The sequence below is a fragment of the Microcebus murinus genome, chromosome 12 (genome assembly GCF_040939455.1).
Source record: "Microcebus murinus isolate Inina chromosome 12, M.murinus_Inina_mat1.0, whole genome shotgun sequence".
Lineage (NCBI taxonomy): Eukaryota > Metazoa > Chordata > Mammalia > Primates > Cheirogaleidae > Microcebus > Microcebus murinus.
The window spans coordinates 54,033,017-54,052,064 of NC_134115.1; the positions used below are offsets into that span (position 1 = coordinate 54,033,017).

The window sequence follows — 19,048 nt, forward strand, 5'->3', positions numbered from 1 at the left end:
CAGACCACACCGAGACCCTCGTGCACAGCTAACCGTGCCTGTGAACCTGGTCTGCCGAGCACTCCCAAAGACCAATGGGTTACAATGTAGGAACCTGCCTCCACAGATACTGGCCTGTCATTTAGGCTATTCTGTGTAAAAACTATTCATTTCTGTGAATTTGAATATCCTAAGTTCTTATACAAAGCTCTCAAAATTAGTCAAGGAAAAGCTAGAACATAAAGTTTGCCAATGGCCTTGGGAAAATCAGCTCAAATGGGGAAGTGCTGATGGTCCAGCTATTGAGCATTGTGACAAGACTGTCTGGGCTGTTAGATGTGTGCTGCTCACTCCTCCATCCCTACAATGACTTAGGAAGCATATTCTAAAGCCAAATGCATGAGGAGGGACTCACTGGCACTTAGGACTGATCCAACTGTCCAGGGGACAAAGGCAAAGAAGAACATTCTGTTAGAGCAAGGGAACAACCTTCCCGCGCCGTGGTGTTTCCACAGGCTGCACCACTGTACTGCGACCTCCATAAAAACAGGTAGGGTGGAAGAGGAGCAAGTCTCAACATTCTCTTTCCCCACCCTTTTACTTAAAAGGAGGCTGTTTCCATGCTGTTTTCCATCAACTCTTACACCTGTCTCTATCGCCACAGGCCTTTGCAAATCACTCCGCCTGCTCGAACTCTCCACCCTTGCTCAGCAGATGCAGGGAATGATCTTTCAGAGAGCAGGTTCCCACTGGAACCTAAGTGTGTACTTGCAGCCTTCATGCTGTAATTTTGTCAAGGCAACATGGTAAAATGACAAACTGCAGGTTGGGTTGATTCCCAGGGAGCTTATGAGCACTCAATGCCTATCCTCAGAGAGCCCATTTTTCTTTAATGCTATCTTTGTTAGGTGGGTTTTAGCAACCTGACCTCTAGCTCTGGAAAGATTATCTCAATAACTCAATCAGCAATCCCCTTCATATCTAAAATATGTAAATATGAGCCAAAAACATCTCTGAGGTCTCCCAAATAACATTTCTCATGCATCTTGGTTAAGAAAGATTGTAATGTATTTTTCCAGTAGTTGACATAAAAGCATTACAATTTAATTAACTTTTGCTGAAATAAAGGAGGGGAGGAAGTTAGCCACTGCCGTATAGTTAAACCATGCAGAAAACGCAGTGCTTGGCCGTGGCAAACACCAGGGCATTGTTCCACTGAGCTTCTTAAGGCTAAGCCTTGGTTTATTCTTTAGAAGTTTTTCTGTTTGTTTGTTTGTTTGTTTGTTTGTTTGTTTGTTTGTTTTAAGGCCACCTCCAGTGTTTCAAGTATTACGAATCAAACATAAAATGAGGCCCTGTCTTCTTCTCAGCTGCCAGGGTGTCCATCAGAAACAACACAGGGCCGCTGGAGCGCTGCTTCAGTGCTGAGCGTGGGTCACATCTGCAGCCTCAGTGTCCGAGGGATGGGCTCCCTTTCTCCATTTCACAGCTGTCTTTCTGCAAAGCAGTCAGTACCTGAGCCCACTTCTTGTTCCGACTCTGCATCTGAATTGTGGCAATGGAAGCAAACAGTTCTTCTGCAGGCAAGTCCTCAGGCAGCCTGGTCAGGAACTGGGCCATGTGGATGAAGTCCACTTGGTCAGGATGTCCTCGAACAGCTTCAGGATGCCTAGGGCCGTGTGGAACAGGAACTCTTCCCCATCTCGACAGAACACATCCCAGATGCGACAAGCCAGATCCAGGGGCAGAGATTTACTATATAAAGTAAAGATCCAATCAATTAGGTAGATGTCTGGAGTTAAGTTGTTCTTCTTGAAATGAGCAAATAATTTCGGCAAATTTTCTTCAAAGAATACCTCAAATGCAGCAAAATAAGTCAACATAAGGCCATGATCCACTTGGAAAAATGCCATTTGACAGGGTTTATTCAAAAGATTAGAAAAAGCAATAAAGGCATCTGCAGTATCTAAGTTCAAGATCAATACTGCCGCTATAAACGACATGCCCTGAACATAACCCACATCTGGTGGGTAACAAGTATAAGCGCCCAAAATACTGTGCAACATGTCATGATACGGACCACCTTGCTGGAAAATGCAGAGATTAGGAAACGTTCTAGAAATGTCCAGTTTAATAAGTTCCAGACTGGCTTCTCTGCTGCTGAAAACCCAGCATCTTCACTCTCCACTTCAGAACCTCCTGTGCTAAGGGACCGCCACTTCTCCTTGGCTCGGGCAAGGCAGATGTCAAAGAGCTGGTGGGTGATATTTAACTCCTTGCCAATGGCTAAGCTCCAGACTTTGCCTCTCACACTTGGAGGGATTCCCTGCCACCACAAATCTCGAACTTTTCTAGAGCACCACATTGTTTCCCAGTTAGGTAAAATCTCATTATTCCAAGTAAGGACAGCATTTCCAATGCTTTCCTCTACTTTGCATCTTTCTTCCAGCTGCTATTTCTTCCGCTGGGCTTCTTTCAGCTCTCGTTTGTTGGCCTGAACCACCATTTCTTCATACTGTTGTCTGTGCTTCTGAGCTGCTTCAGCTGGTTTTGCTGGGAGATTTGCTGGTTTGAGGATGAGTGCAGTGGTGGAAAGTGGCTCAAAATCAAGATTCTTCCTCACATTCTGCTTTGGAGAGGGTGGCTTGCTAGGTCTTCCAGTTTTGTCTTCATAGTCCATGCACTCGGGGCCTCAGAGGCGCGCGGCTGGCGGCCCCATGCCCCAGCAAGCGGAGGGCCGGCCTCCCTTCCTCCCCGGCGGACCGCGGGCAGATGCGCACAGCCGAGGTCTGCGGGCGGCAGGCCCTCTCTTCCCCATTTCTTCCCTTTCAATTGCTCATGTCTGGTGAATTATAACAGAAGTGACTCTTCCTTAAGTTGAATTATAACAGAATGTCTTCCTTAAGTTGAATGTCTTCCTTAAGTTGAATGTCCTTCCTTAAGTTGAATGGTGTTGAGGGTAAACCCCTGACCTGAAAATTGTTTGGTGCAATTTCGGGTCCTTGGGTCTCTCCACCCAAAGCTGCATCTAAATCCGCTATCCTTGAATTCACAGGGTTTGACACAAAATGGCTATCGGCCAGATGTTAGTTGCCTGACTAAGTAGTAAATATCCCCAGGGGAATATGAGTGCTCTGGCTCTTCTTAGCATATTATTTTTGCATCCAAACTTTGGAATAATATATTTATTAGTAGTTTTCTGAAAAAAAAACTCCTCAGGCTTTTTTTTTTTTGATGTTGCATTAAATCTATAGATTTGGTTTTTTATCAATGGATATAGCATATCGCTCCATTTATATAGGATATTTTTTGATGTTTCTTAATAAAGTTATATAATTTTCACAGTGAAGTAACTGCCTGGCTTTATTCCAATTATCTCTAAGGTTAGTACATATTTTCTAACACTATTGTAAAAAGTATCTTATCTTTAGTTACATATCCCAGTTATTTGTTGACTGTGTATAGAAATGCAATTGGCTTTTGTATATTAACTATTATCTATTTATTTTGACAAAACTCTCTTACCCTCTAATAATTTATAGATTGTTTTGAGTTTTCTGTGTAAATGATAATATCATCTATAAAAAAAAGTTTTATTTCCTTTTCTGTAATCCCCATGCCTCTAATTATTCATCTTATTACATTGGCTATAATGTTGAATAAAAGTCAATAAAGGGACAATAGTGGGCAATTTTTTCTTTTAAAGTTCATTCATAAAACTTTTATTCCACTTACATCAACTTAATATACAAGTTCTTAACAGTTATGTTTAGATTGTTCACAAAAATATAAGACATTGAACAAAGCTATCCATCATCTCTAGTTATTTCTCTATTTTTACAGTCATGCATTTACAACATAAAAACAATATATGTAAAAATATTTAAATATGTGGGGTTTTTTGTTTCATTGTTTTACTGATGTGATTGATATATATGAACTCATGGATATCAGGCAATTAGTTTTTACTGCATCTTTACTTGTACATTTGTTCTTAGGTTGCCTAAAACATTTAAATACAAATAAGTATACAGCAGGTATATACAAATGAATGTAAATAACAGGTAACTTTATAAATAAGGGAATACAAACCATTTCTGCCCATATCCACAGCAAATTGGGGCACAGTTCTCTTTAAAGGAACACTTCAAAGATGTGTACATTGTGATTGTGTATTCTGCAGATATACATAGTTCTACATATAGTATCCATTCAGAGATCTATTTATACTGCAGCCTTCAGTTCAAACCTAAAAGTACTCACAATAACTATACCTGTGACTAGAACCAATTATCCCTTTTATCTCTCACCAGGACAAATCAATATGTGGGAAGTTCTCTTTGTTTTGATGTAGAAGTAGTTTTAACAAAGGCCCAATCTGATAGGATGAGTCAGTTACATTTCCTTTTTGCTGATTTCAAAAGCTTCTTGGTATGCCTGTTGTTACCAATACATAATTGCTTTCAATACTAGCAGCAACCTCAACCAAGTAACTTAGTAGTTTCCTTTATTTTTCAAATGAAGACATTGATCCCTGCTTGTTAAACATTGGGATCAAGAACTTTGCCAAAAGATAGTACCTGATGGCAGATGTGCTCTTACCTTGGTCCCATTTTTCTCTCTGCAGTGCTTGAGATGACTCTCCAAAATGACCTATGGCTTCCTACAACATTTTTTGTTGTTGTTGTTACAGACTCTCACTTTGCCTCCTGGGCTAGATAGAGTACAGTGGTGTCATTATAACTCACAGAAACCTCAAACTCCTGGACTCAAGCGATCCTTCTGCCTCAGCCTCCCATGTAGCTGGGACTATAGGTGCACACCACCACACTTGGCTAATTTTTCTACTTTTTCTAGAGACAGGGTCTGGCTCTTCCCCAAGCTGGTCTTGAACTCTTGGCCTCAAGCAATCTTCCCATCTCAGCCTCCCCTAGTGCTAAGATTATAAGCACGAGCCACCACACCTAGCCACCCTACAACATTTTTATAAGTAACTGATAGAAGTTTCTTGTCCTCGCTGTCTAATTCAGCTCCTTGCTCAGTTATGGATTTGATGCAGGTTACTATGCAATTCTATCATTCAGTCTGCTCAGTTTGACCTTCTGTGCTAGCTCATTTTTATCCATGACTGGATGTTTGTATCTAGAGTGGGTGGTGGTGGATGAGTGTGGGCTCAATAGTCTCTGCCTCTTTGTTTTCAAAGACACTATTATCAGATGAATAATGTTCCTATCTATTCCAGAATTACTAAGAGTTTTTGAGTCATGAATTTAGCTTGAATATTACCAAATGCTTACCCTCCACTTATTTGTAATAACCATATTGTTTTTCTCTTTTAATGTCTTCAGAATGTGATAAATTATATTTATGGATTTTCTAATCATAAGCCTGAGGAAAAGAAGTTTTCTATATTTTCTTTTTATATAATTTATTTTGTTATATGTATCCATAAAAGTATGTTTTTAGTTGTTTTTAACTTTATTGGAAAGAATATTATGCTATATGTGATAATTTAGGACATTTTTCATCAATATATCACTAAAGTTCATGCATGTTGTTACAAGTAGCTGTAATTCATCCATTTTGACTATTGTTTCATATTTTATTGTATAAATAATTAACAATTTATTGTATATTTATTCACACTAGTTAGCAGGACTTAATTTTAAACTCTAATAATAAAGATAGTATGTAACTGGCACAATGAGAGCAAACTGGCCAATGAAATAGAGAAGTAAGTACTAGACTCATGTACTCATAGAACATTAGGTACATCAGAGGTGGCCTGTCTCATCAATAAAGATGGGTGAGAAGATTCTATAAGTGGAACTGGGAAACTGACTATCCACAAAAATAAAATAATTCCTAGATAGATTAAGGGCTTCAATCTTAAATACAAAACTGTTAACATCTTAGTAGAACATATTGGTGAACATATTTTAGGCACAAGAAAGCACTGAAAATATTTGACAATATTAAAATTAAGAAATTTGGCTTGTCAAAAATAATCTTAAGTGAAAACATAAGTTATAAATGGAGAAAAGTTATCAGCAATAAACACAGCCAGCCAAGAAATGTTATCAAGACTAGCTAAAGAAATACAAATTAGTAAGAATAGCATCAACAAGTGAATGGCAAAAAAAAGGGAGAATGGGGAAAAAAGGTTAAAAGGCATTTTACATCAGAGGAAATGCATACGGCTAGTTAATATATTAGAAATTGACCTCATCCATGTCAGGGCAATATAAATCAAGACTATTATGTGGTATCTGTTAGGTTTGTTCCGGCTGGGAACCCAAAAATTATCATAAATCCTGTGAAACAGAAGCTGGAAGAGTCTGAAGAGTCCAAGGTTATAAATCTAACTTTGACCACAGATGGCTGTGGTGACCCCTGGCATTCCTATCCTTCCTGATAAGGATGAAGTTTATCCCTCCCTCTCTCTCCTGATCAGGCTAGCCCCTTCCCTATCTCTGCAGGTGTTACTCATAGCTACCCAAAGCTAGCCACTCTTCTGTCTGCAAGTGTTACTCATTTCCCCCTGGAAAAAACCCTCTGTAAAACCCCAGGCTTACCCCTCCCTTGGGGTGGACGCTTTTTGACGCTTCGTGTCTTTCTCTCTACTCCAGACCTAACGGTATCGTTTTATTTTATTTTCTTTATTCAGTATATTATAGGGGTACAAACATTTTGCTTACATGTAATGCTATTTGCCCCGCCCATTCCAGGGCTACAATCACGTCCCTCCCCCACACAGTGTGTTCCGCTGCCAGTAGTTGTGGGTTCACCCTCTCCACCCCCCTGACCAGCACCCAGTGAATATTACTACCGTGTGAACACCTTAGTGTTGGTCAGTTAGTACCAATTTGATGGCGAATACTTGTGGTGCATGATTTTCCATCCTTGTGATACCTCACTTTGAAGGATGCACTCAGTATTGTTTTAGTCTCATTATATTGACAAAAAATTAAAAAGCTTGACTTTGCCCTGCATTGGAAGTTATATACACCTATGTCTCTTACAGATTGCTGGTGGGACTGTGAAATGTTCAAACCACTTTGATATTATCTTGCAAATTTAGACATTGACATACCCTATGACCCAGCAATTCTAATCTTATATACTATATAAAGCCAAAAGAAACTCATATACATGTATACCAGAAAACATACACAAATGTAAAAAAAAAAAAGAATATTTATAGCAACACAGTTCACAATAGCAAGACCTTAGAAACAACACAAATGCTCATCAACAGGAGAGTAGATGAATAAATTGCATATTTATATGATGAAATATGGAATAACAATAAATTGAAACAAATTTTAACAATAATGTATAGAAACTTTAATGGCATATTGGTAAGTGAAAAATATATTAAACTATTACATATATTAAAATATCATTTTTAATAAAGTTAAAACCACCATATACTGTTCAGTATGGCATATGAGTTAAAAAACTATATTAAAAAGACAGGAAGAGAATGATGAACACAAGAATACAGATAACGATTTCTTTGGATAAAAGCAATGGAGGAAGCAGGTAAATAGCAGAGGTGAAGATCAGAGGCCAGAAATAAATTACAATCAAGAATCTGGTCTTCATTTGGGCTAGTATGTTCACAAATGTTTATTATGTTAAAGTGAACAATCACATAAATTTTAATAATACATACATAAAAGAAGGTCATGAGTGTACCAGCTGGATTACTATCAATCCAAGTTTGGGCACTTGGTATCCTTTAAAATTTCTAAAAGCAACATGTCTGGTTACGCTGATCCTCTATGTCTTTTAGAAAATCTAAATGAAGCTTTGTTGGCATATCCTGCCACTGGTATGTGTTTATATTACCTTCAATAGGGCAATGCATTATTTTTGCCCTGATATCTGAAACTTTATTAGAGATCTAAAGAGACTTAGGCGAGTCTTCAACTGCTATCTACTAAAAAAAAAATACTAAAAAACAAAAGATAGAGTGATGTCTTAAAGATTCAAAGGTCCCATGGAGATGTTTGCAAATAAGGTTAACATCTGTTTCTCCTTGCCTGGGATTCTAATGCAGAGTCAGGAATTGAGGAAGAGATAGATAAGTGAAAGAGGAGGTAGGGGCAGATACTTTCACTGCTGGAATCCAAGGTAGAAATAGCAGCTTGATGAGCCAATGAGCCACAGTGGAAGACAGTCAGAATTCCAAATGAGGTTGCCATCTTTCCTTAGTTAGATTCTATTTATTTCTCTAAATATTTGGATATATAATACTTACTCCCAGCCTAGTCTATAGCTTTTTAATAGGTAAAAGTTGCCCTAATATACAAAGGATAGAGAACATAGTTGTGAATTTGAAATTGCTTGCTTTTCTGAAATTGACTAAAATGTGTACCATTATATAGATATTCTTTTCTAAGAATTCTGCATAGCAATGGGGGGAATGAGGGGAATCTTCCCCTTTGCACTGAAGGTCCACTGAAAGATTAACTTACAATAAGGAAGATTAATAAGATAAAGAGATTTATTTATCATTCACATGGCAAGAATCACAGAGTGATTTCCAATTATCACAGTGGGGGCCAGAAATTTACATACCCTCATTTTACAGGGTAGAGAGAGATGAGGTATACAGTTAATTCTGTTTATAGGCTACAGATGATTACTATGAAGGATGAATAGATACTTGGAAAAATGAATGGATGGGAGAAAACAGGTTGACTTTTAAATGATTCTCATTGCAAATTAAATTAACCCGAGAGACAGGTATTATATTTAAAATGATTCAGGCCAAGTCTGGTTGCATTCTTGATCTTCTTTCCAGTCATATTTTGGAATCACAGGGAGGAGAAGGGAAGTAGATTGTTCTTTTTGATGGGTCCATCTGGCTTATGCAGATAGAGGGAAAGCCTCCCCGCCCCTACAAGGCCTGTTGATCTCTAAGGGCCTTTAATTCAAAATATTCTTTATACTAAGGAGTCATATTTTGAGAGAAAATTTCCTAGCTGCCTCACAATTATTATAGTTAATCTGACAGTACAGTTTATGGAAATAATTATAGTGTTGCTCCAACCCATTAATTAGCTTTCAGATATCATCCAGATTGTTTTCATTTTCTGTCACCCATGGTCTTGCTTCTTGATTGAGAGACAGTAGAGTGTAAACATTGAGGGTGTAAATTCCAGAGTCAGGTAGACCTGGGTTCATATTTACCTCTGTCACTTAACTATTTGGTGTTAAATAAGTTACTTAGCTTTTCTGTACCCTGGTTTCCTCATACACAATATCAATATAATAATAGTATCTATTTGATAGGTTTTTACATGAATATAGGATTGATGAAAATAATGTACACAGAACAATTACCACAGAGTAAGAACTCAGCATATGACAGTTAATGAAGACTGTATTTAGAAATAATTTAGTTCCAATAAAATGGTCATATAATGATATTGTGCTGCAGAACTGTCCCGAACTTTGAAAGACTAATTTTCTACCTGAGAGAGGATGAACTCAAGATCTTTCTCACTTTAGAAAAGGTCCACAGATTCTCAGTGGACCTGTATGTGTTTGTAAATCTATATATCAAACTAAAATGATTAACTGAAGAAAGAAAGAACATGTTTGTTTTTATTTCTGGAAGGGATATCAACAACTCTGAGTGTAACAGTGTGATTCTATTCAATAATACTTTGTCTATTCCTGTCAAAGCAGAAGTAAATACGCTAGGCTGGTGTTGGTGTTTCATTCGGATCACTTAAACATCTATTTGACAGGTACTTCTTCTTATCTCTCTGTGTTTTTTTCCCTGTACAATCTTAGAATAGCATTTATGTATTTTCCTTCTCTTTGGTTGAAAAGAAAACAAAACAAAAACCTAAACTAAACAATACATACACTCCCCATCAAACAAAAACATGTACTTATGTAGCATGATATAACCAGAAAATTTCTTCCATACCAGATCCATATATCTGTAATTCTAAAGAAAAACAGTATTGACCAATGGCTAGGAAACATAGCAAAAACTTGTGGAAATGTTGAAAATCTCCAAGAAATACCAGTTTACTGCCATCACTTAATAAGTTTATTATCAAGATCTGGAATGTTCTCTACCCCTTACTGATTAATGATTCACACTACTCATAGTTATTTATAATCAGCACTTTTTTTGCATAATAACCAATTTATGTAAAATAAAAGGGAAAAGATATGTTTATACAACTCAGACTACTTACTTTTTGTGCAAAATAATTCCAATGGGAAAATAATTACGCTTTTTTTCATATTAGAGAATTAGCAAGAGGGAGGTGGCTTTCTAAACTCTCATCTTGAAATTAAATTGAAGGCTATATTCTGAATCTCTGAACTCCATTTGACACGTGGATCATGAGTGACTCTCTATATACCTGTAAATTACACCGATAACATTTTTAGTTCTTATTCCGAATTTTGCTTGTATTTTAATTAAATGAATACCACTGACAGTTAGAACTAGGAGCATTAAGGTTTACCCTTCTGATTTATGTCCAACTGTCCTCTAAACACAGTGATAGGCTTTTCTGTGGGAGCATGGCATTTGGGATTCCCAGGGTCACAGCTATCCCACAGCTCAATTTAACTTGGCAATTGTGTGTGACTCTGCACCTTTGTAGCATATCTTTTAATCATTCTCTAGACGGCGGTTTCTCAACTTGGAGCTATAGACATTTTGGATCAGATTTATTGGGGCAACAGCCAGATATGCCTCCAATCATTGCCAAATGTCCCTGGAGGGGTAAAATTGCCCCAAGTTAAAAATCACTCTACTCATCCCTAACTTCATTAACCATCCCAAGTTCTTACCATTTTAAGCAATATAAAAAGCACTATATATCTTTAAAATATATGAAATCCCACTGTAACACATGGTGTCTGATTACTTACTTGTTAATCATTTGGTGGATGCATTGAGGAATGTAGATGATTGGGTTCGTTGAGTATGAATCTAAAAATATAAAATTTTATTCTTAATAATCATAATATTAAAGTTGATTGTGAAGAACATTTACCATGGTTCCTTTTGGAGGACTCTGAAGTATAAAATAAACTGAAAACACAGCACTTAGCCAATCAACCTCTTGAAGTATCAGATTTCTGAAAGAAAAACAATACCCCATCCACATCCTAAGGAAATAAGACTTTTTAAGTCTTCTCCTAAGAATGCGAGTGGCAAACCATAACTTACAATTATTGAAAGATCAAGCCCTAGCCTTTTCTCTATTGAAGTTTCTGTTTAAAGGAGAATGCACAAGGCCTTTAAATATTTAAGAGGTCTCTAAAAGAAGGAAGTGGAAAGAAACAAATCACAACTATAAAACCCTTAGGCTGATTAAGTCAGAGCTGAGGAAGCATTTTATTTCCTCCCTGAGGTCCTCATCTTTTTTTCCTAATTCTATTTTGTTAGGCTGACATGCCTTGGGTTTCAGATCACCTAAGTCCTGGTTTACTAATCTTATATCCCATTTTTTCAATCACCTTTTTTCTCTAGTATATCATCTTTGACAACCTCCCCCCTTTCCACCCATTTTAATCCCAGAAGTGTGATATAGACCCTTTTTTATTAGAAAATGAGACAAATATATGCGTAAACTAACCGACCAAACATATGTACTATGCATATCTTACTGCTCTAAATGTAATGACTAATAGGATATCTATTCATATATTATGTATTTAAAACAAAACAAAAACATGAACAAATATGAGACTTTCCACTTAGTGAATATATGACTTTGAGAAAATCTTTTATTTCTCTGAACTTCAGTGCCTTGTTGGTGAATGGGAGAATTGAAAAAACTGAGAAAAATATAAATATATCTACCTTGCAACATGTATTTTAATTTTGCATGTAATAAATACAAAACCATTTGTACATAGTAGATATTCAAGAAGTGTCTTCAATTTCCAGTATCTTCTACAGTGAAACTAATTTATATAATATTTTCATAATCCCCTGCTCTAAGTTTTGACTAAAAATTATTTAATTCTAACTTCAGGGAAAGTGCATTGAAGCCATTACCAGCATCTTGATTACCAAAGCAAAAACTAAGTGCTAAAACTGTCAAGTGACAGCAAGTGATTCAACTTTCTTTTTACTGGATTGTTTTCTGGTTAACACACATCTCAAAACTTACCCAGAATTGTTGTCTTTTGTCTTTTGACACTGAACTTAAAGTGAAGATATTTCAAGAAAAACTGAAATGCAAAGGATGTTATGTTGCATTTACTTTAAGGTTCATTCACTCTGACTTTTACATGACTTGTTAGACATTAGCCTCCCTGTTTTGAAAAGGCCAGGTACATCAGGGTTAGTGCAGAGGGTGAACACGATTAGTTTGCACTTTATCACTGTCATCCAGCTGCTGAATGGCTGCATTTTACATTCCACAGGTAATGAAAGATGTCAGAGCTATTCGAGTCAAAACTTAGAGGACTTGGGGCTTCTGATTTTAAGAAAGACTTTTTCTGTCCAAGACCCTCAAATAGCCTGCATTCAATTTTCAGTGAGAATTTAATAAATATTGTCTGTGAGTACATTTTGTTAAAACTATTAATGAATTGTGGTAGAATTGGTTCAAAATTTATTATTTTAAGATATGTAAATATGAGACAAGCTTCAACTTTCCTTCACATATTTGCTTTAAAATGAATTTTAACTAAGGCTAAATATCATAATGAGATGCACATTGTGTTGCTATTCATTCTTTATGTTTATTCGTAGACATACGATATTGAACACTTAAATGACAGCATGTTCACTCAGCACTATACTGATCTCACTTGCTCCCATCTAAGCACAGCCCAGCAAGCCGTGAGCACCCAAACACTGACAGTTTATTTGGGCATTGGGCAAGGATTTTTTTTACTTCATTACATCCTATCACACTTTTCATTTTTTATTCTACTATGGCAGGCTCATCTTCCTCTCACACTGCCAGAGGCTACCAATCTGTAATAAATTTCAGCTTCAAACCCACTCAAACAAGGAGAGATCAAATAAGTAAAAATGGAAGTAGACAATAGCTACTGCTTCCATTCCTACTCATAAAAAATTCTGCAAACTTAGGAGATTTCTTAAGATCCTATGTATGGTCTTCAGGGATGAACATGAATTATATGTAAGGATATTTAGGTTCCAATTCTGACCCTAGAATTTACCAACTTAAAACAGTAACATTTCTGGAATCAATATTTCCATATTTACAAATTAAGGGATGGACTATGTAGTTTTTAGGTCACTTATAGCTTGAAAAATATATTCATCAGACATTAAAAAACATTTACTTTTTTCAGTAAATAATTGCGTATGTATGCTTGATTCTCAATTAATAGAACAGCAGCAGACTGTTAAACTCTTGGTATGTTTTGGCAATAATACCAGTTTATAAATAAATGTTTGCTTTAGTAATGGTTAATTTTAAGTGTCAACTTGACTAGAACATGATCACGCCCAAATACCTGGTTAAACATTATCTCTGAGTATGTTTGTCAGGTTGTCTCTGGATGAAATTGGCATTTGAATTGGTAGACTGAGTAAAGCCCACTGCTTTCCCCAATGTGGGTGGGCATCATGAAATCCTTTGAGGGGCTGAATAGAACACAAAGGTGGAGGTAGGGAGCATTCACTCTCTCTTCCTGGCTTCCTCAGTTGGGAAATCATAGGTTTTCTTCTGCCTTGGGACTGGGACTTAGACCAGTCCAATGAATGAATACTCCTGGTTCTGAGACCTCTGGACTTGTGTTGGAACTATACTACCAACTTTCCTGGGTATTCAATTTGCAAACACCAGATTATGGAACTTTTCAGCCTACCTTATTATGTGAGGTTATTCCTCATAATAAATCTCTTTCTCTATATACATTTGACCCTTGAATAATGTGAGGGTTAGGAGTGCTGACCCCTTGTGTAGTCAAAATTCACATTGTTTTTCTTCTTTTTCTTTGAGACAAGTTCTCACTCTCTCACTTGGGTGAGAGTGCAGTGGAATCATAGGTCACTGCAACCTCAAACTCGTGTGCTCCAGTGATCCTCCTCCCTCAGCCTCCCTAGTAGCTGTGATTAAAGGGATGCGCCACCATACCTGGATAATTTTTCTATTTTTTGTAGAGATGGGGTCTCAAAATGTTGCTCAGGCTGGTCTCAAACTCCTGGCCTCAAGCTATCTTTGCACCTCAGCCTCCCAAAGTGTTAGGGTAACTTTTGACTCCTCTAAAACATAATTACTAATAGCCTACTGTTGACCAGAAACCTTACTGATAACAAACAGTTGATTAACACATATTTTGTATGTTATATGTATTACATACTATATTATTACAATAAGGTACACTAAAGAAGACAAAATGTTATTATGAAAATCATAAAGAAGAGCAAATACATTTACTATTTATTAAGTGTAAGTGGGTCATCACAAAGTTCTTGATTCTCCTTGTCTTCATGTTGAGTAGGCTGAGGAAGAAAAAGGGTTGATCTTGCTGTCTCAGGGGTGGCAGAGGTAGAAGAGGTGGAGGTGGAAGGGAAAGCAGAAGAGGCAGACATACTTGATGTACTTTTATTGAAAAAAGTCTCTGTGTAAGTGAACCCACACCGTTCAAACTTGTGCTGTTCAAGATTCAATTGTGTGTGTGTGTATTATATAAAAATACATATATATATAATGTATATATAATAAATGTAGATATCTATATCTAGAAAGAGATATATCTATAGGATATTTGTTTGTAAATACACATATATATTTTATAGAGAGATATATAACTATATATCTAGAAAGAGATTTATCTAAAGATATGTACTATTAGCTCTGTTTCTCTAGAGATTACTAATATACTTTATGAAAAGAGGACTTTTCAAAACTATTGGCAAATTAATAATTTATTATATTGGATTACACATTTTTTCATGTCTTTCAGTACATTTTTGCTCATGTTACCTTATTTCTTTTCCTTCTTTTCCATTTTTCTTTAAAACAGAAATCACTTTATATGACTTGGAAGGTATTACCATCTCGAAATTTAAGGATGATGAATTCAAGATCAGAAGACACTAAATGGCTTAGCAAGGAGTTTTTGGCTTTTTAAAATCAACATCTTATTATGAAATACAACATACATGTATATGTCTTAGTTTGCAGTTTAATAACAGTTGTAATGAGAACACTTGTCTATCACACAGATAAAATACTAGAACATCACTGGTATTCCAGAAGTCTCTCTCTGTCACTTCTGTGCCGGTTATCAATTGATTTCCTATCACATTCAAACCCACCCTGTTTTATCTGCTATGCCATAAGGAAACTTTGAGCATTTTTTCCTTTGCTGCAAGCACAACATTAAGTGTTGTCGATAGAGGGCGCTGGAAGAATTTTGCAGGAGGAAAGTGGCTTCTCTTCCTGATTCCAGTGTGGTGCCTTGGGTTTCCTGCTCCTACAGCATGGTCTGTAAATATGGGCCACCTTGCTGACAAGTGGGTTCTCACAATAGTGATGCCTGGACTCCCTTTTGCGTTTATTAGACAATCTTGGCCCTCCTGCACTCCACAGGGATGTTTTCTACTTGTCCAGTTATTGTGGACCAACTTTGGCTTGGACAACTTAGTAAACTTCACCATCTTATGGGCTGTAACTACATCTTCTCCAAGGAGGTTAGAACCCCAGTCTTAGGAAGGAGCACCTCTTTCTAAGACTGTCCTTCCTTGAGTATTCTCTCAATGCAACGGTATTCTTCAGAATTCTGCTTACATGTCTGTAATTATTCCTCTGTTATAGTTGTTTAGATCCTGAGTGATACATCTTCTAAATCACAGGTTTCTTTCCAATCCTTCCCAGGCTACCACTATCCTAACTCATTTATAAAGATTGTCTTGAGTTATTTTATAGTTTTGTCACCTATGTGTATATTTTTAGACAACATAGTTTCATTTTGCCTTTTTTGGATCTTTGTATTAACTCAGGGTCTATACTATTTTATTATTTGCCCTTTTTTGTTATTCAAAACAATATATTTTAGATAAATTAATGTTGCTGTATCTGTGGTATGCTTTATTCATATACCTACAATGTATTTCCCATGGGTTTTTCCCAGGATTTGACCATTATGAATAATTACTTTTTTTTTCTTTTACCAATTGTAAATGAGTATTTTTATATCTGTGGACTATTTACAAGGGTGAAATTTCTGAATCAAAGGGAATTCCTCTTCAGCATTGCTAGATTATGGGATATGGTTTACCAAAGACATTGTACTAATTTGTAATCCTTCCAGCCATGTATGAGAATTCTTGTAGTTATATACCCTTGTTAATACATTTTAATATTAAGAAAAATACTATTATTCAGCATTTTCTTCAGTACTGAAGTTTAGCACCTTTCTATATGTTTATTGGTAATTTGGCTTCCTCTTTTGTGAAATGCCTGTTTTAAGTCTTTTGCCTTTTTCTACTTTTTAGAAGTTTTCTTCATATAAAATCTGGATAAAAGTCCTTCATCAGCTGTATGTGTTGCAAATAGTTTCTTCTACTTCATGGCTTTTTACATCTTTTAAAACATGGTTTTCTTTTGAGGAAAACAAAATTATGGCCACAATTTTAACATCGTTGGATTTATTAATCTTTTTCTTTGTGGTTACAACTTTTTGTGTTTTAAGAAATCCTTTTCTATCAAGGACATTAATATATTCTTCAATATTATCTTCTAAAAGCTTTATGGTTTTGCCTTTCACATTTAGGTTTTTAATCTACCTGGAATTGATTTTTTTATATGGCACGAATGCGTCTGTTACTATGCCATAATTTCTAAAAATCAAATGTACACAAGGTCACCATTACCATCTAGTTTATGCATTTACAATGGTAGAAAGGTGGCCTTATGTAGAATGATGCTGAATCAAAAGAAAAACATCTTTTCATTTCAAAGAAACCTGTAATTAGGCTGTTACTGAGTGCCAGACACAATGGCAAATATTTTACTTATGTAGCCTCAAAAAAACTTATTTTGCAGATAAACCAATTAAGGATTAGAAAGTTTAAGGTGCTTGGCTAAAATCACATAGTAGTATAAATTTATACAAGGATTTATATTTTACCATTTAACTCAAAAAACTTCTGCTACTTCTATCTTTCTACAGATAGAGGGATGTGTGTGTGTGTGTGTGTGTGTGTGTGTGCCCCGTATTTTCTTTCCTCTTCCATGCCTTTAATATGAAATTTAGACTTTCCAGGAACCATTGACCATTTTTGATTCCTACTCCAAGTTTTGCCTGTACTCAAAGTCACCCCCTTTTACTTGTAAGTGTTTTCTTATGCTGTTTTCAAAGTAGTACCATTTGGAGAGTTTTACTTATCTTTTACTGTATTATTATTTAATAAAAGTGTTTTATTCAAGAAATATAGAAATTTGACAATTTCCTGTAGTTAAAATTTTTATTATAAATGTAGGGCCCCCTGAACCTGCATCAGAATTTGGTAGCTGTGTTTGTTAGCTCCTTAGAGGGCTCTGCCAAGTTCCCACATAATCCACACTAGGGGTTGTTTGACTAAGCAGGCAAGGTTTTGCTATCCCTCCCACACAAACTCCTCACACCAGCTTAAGCCAGAGAAAATCTGATTTATATGATATATTTTGAAGGCAACCAGTTGAAATTTCATTTGAATAAAGTTTTTGCTATCAAAAATTTCTGAAAATAACTGGTGAGAGTGAATAATTATAGGATGTGACAGGGAGCCTTTAATAGTCCAAAAATAAGATTACAGAAAAAATTAACTGGAGAAAATTAGATTTACAAGGTTTGTAATTCTAGAATTAGTAAATTTAGTAAAGTCAATACAAATTCAATTTTATTTGTATACTAATAACAATAATTGGAAGGTGAAATTTAAAAATCATTTATAAGAGCAGCATAAAACCCAAAATACTTAGGAAGATATTTAAAAAAAAAAACCATGAAAAACCTCTATACTGAAAACTACAAATCACTGCTGAGCTACACTAAAGAAAGCAAAAATAAATTTAAAACTATATCATGTTCATGGGTTAAGATATATGTTCTCAGAAAGTTTATTTTAACAGCAGCACAATAAAAATCTTAGCCTCTCTAGAGTTTCTTCTATTACTGGATCTTGCCCTAGTAATTCCTTACTGCATTTTAATTCTCCAATGCCTTCAAGCTTTATATATGTAAATGTATATATATAGGTATAAATATATATGTGTACGTGTAACTATATCTTTTAACTGTGCCAAGTACCTAATCTGTGGTTTTCTACATTGGTATGATTGACATTGTGGCTGGTTAATCCTTTGTCATTGACAGCTATTCTGTGCATTGCATATATAGCAGCATATAGTGGGCCCTACTCAGTATCAATAGCACCATCTCTTTCTCAATAGTGACAAACAAAATGTGGTCATTTCAAATGTTCCTTAGGAGGCAAAATCTACCCCATATCAGAGCCACTGACTTGATAACATCATTTCCTGAAGCAGAAATTTCACCTTTCAAATAGTTATCTTCTCCCTCCCCTTTCATTACTGCTTTCAAACCTTATCTCTTGTCTTGATTTTTGAACCATTTGCAAGTATTATATCCTTTTAAATCATTGATTTCCCACTGATTATAGAATAAATTTCAAATTTCTTAACATGGCATTTAAAACTCAATCTACTTCTCCAGTCTCTTGTCTCATTGTACCTTGCTTCAGACTGAATATTCTGGCAACATCACTTTTTTAACATCGCTTCTGCGGCACGCCCCACACAGTCTTACGGCGTATGGTTTTTCCTTATGTTTCTGCTACCTTTCTTCCCTTGATCTGTGAGTGACATATTTCCTATGTGCCACTTCAAATGCTCTTGGCCCCACTTCTGACCACAGACACTGTGTGAATAGCTCTGTGGCGACTTCAAAGTTTCACACAGGTATGGGCCTGCATGCACAACTCACCATCTTCACCTGGGCTTCTGGACATTGCAATGAGCTGTTGTGGAAATTCACCTAGTACTCATGAATGAATATAGGGAAGTCAATGCTTGGGGGGGGGGCA

General features: G+C 36.1%; 1 pseudogene; it reads right to left on the reverse strand.

Annotated features, from left to right (window-relative positions):
* Positions 1-1,428: 1,428 nt before the first annotated feature.
* LOC105871194 (TBC1 domain family member 14 pseudogene) lies at positions 1,429-2,713 on the reverse strand (annotated as a pseudogene).
* Positions 2,714-19,048: the final 16,335 nt, after the last annotated feature.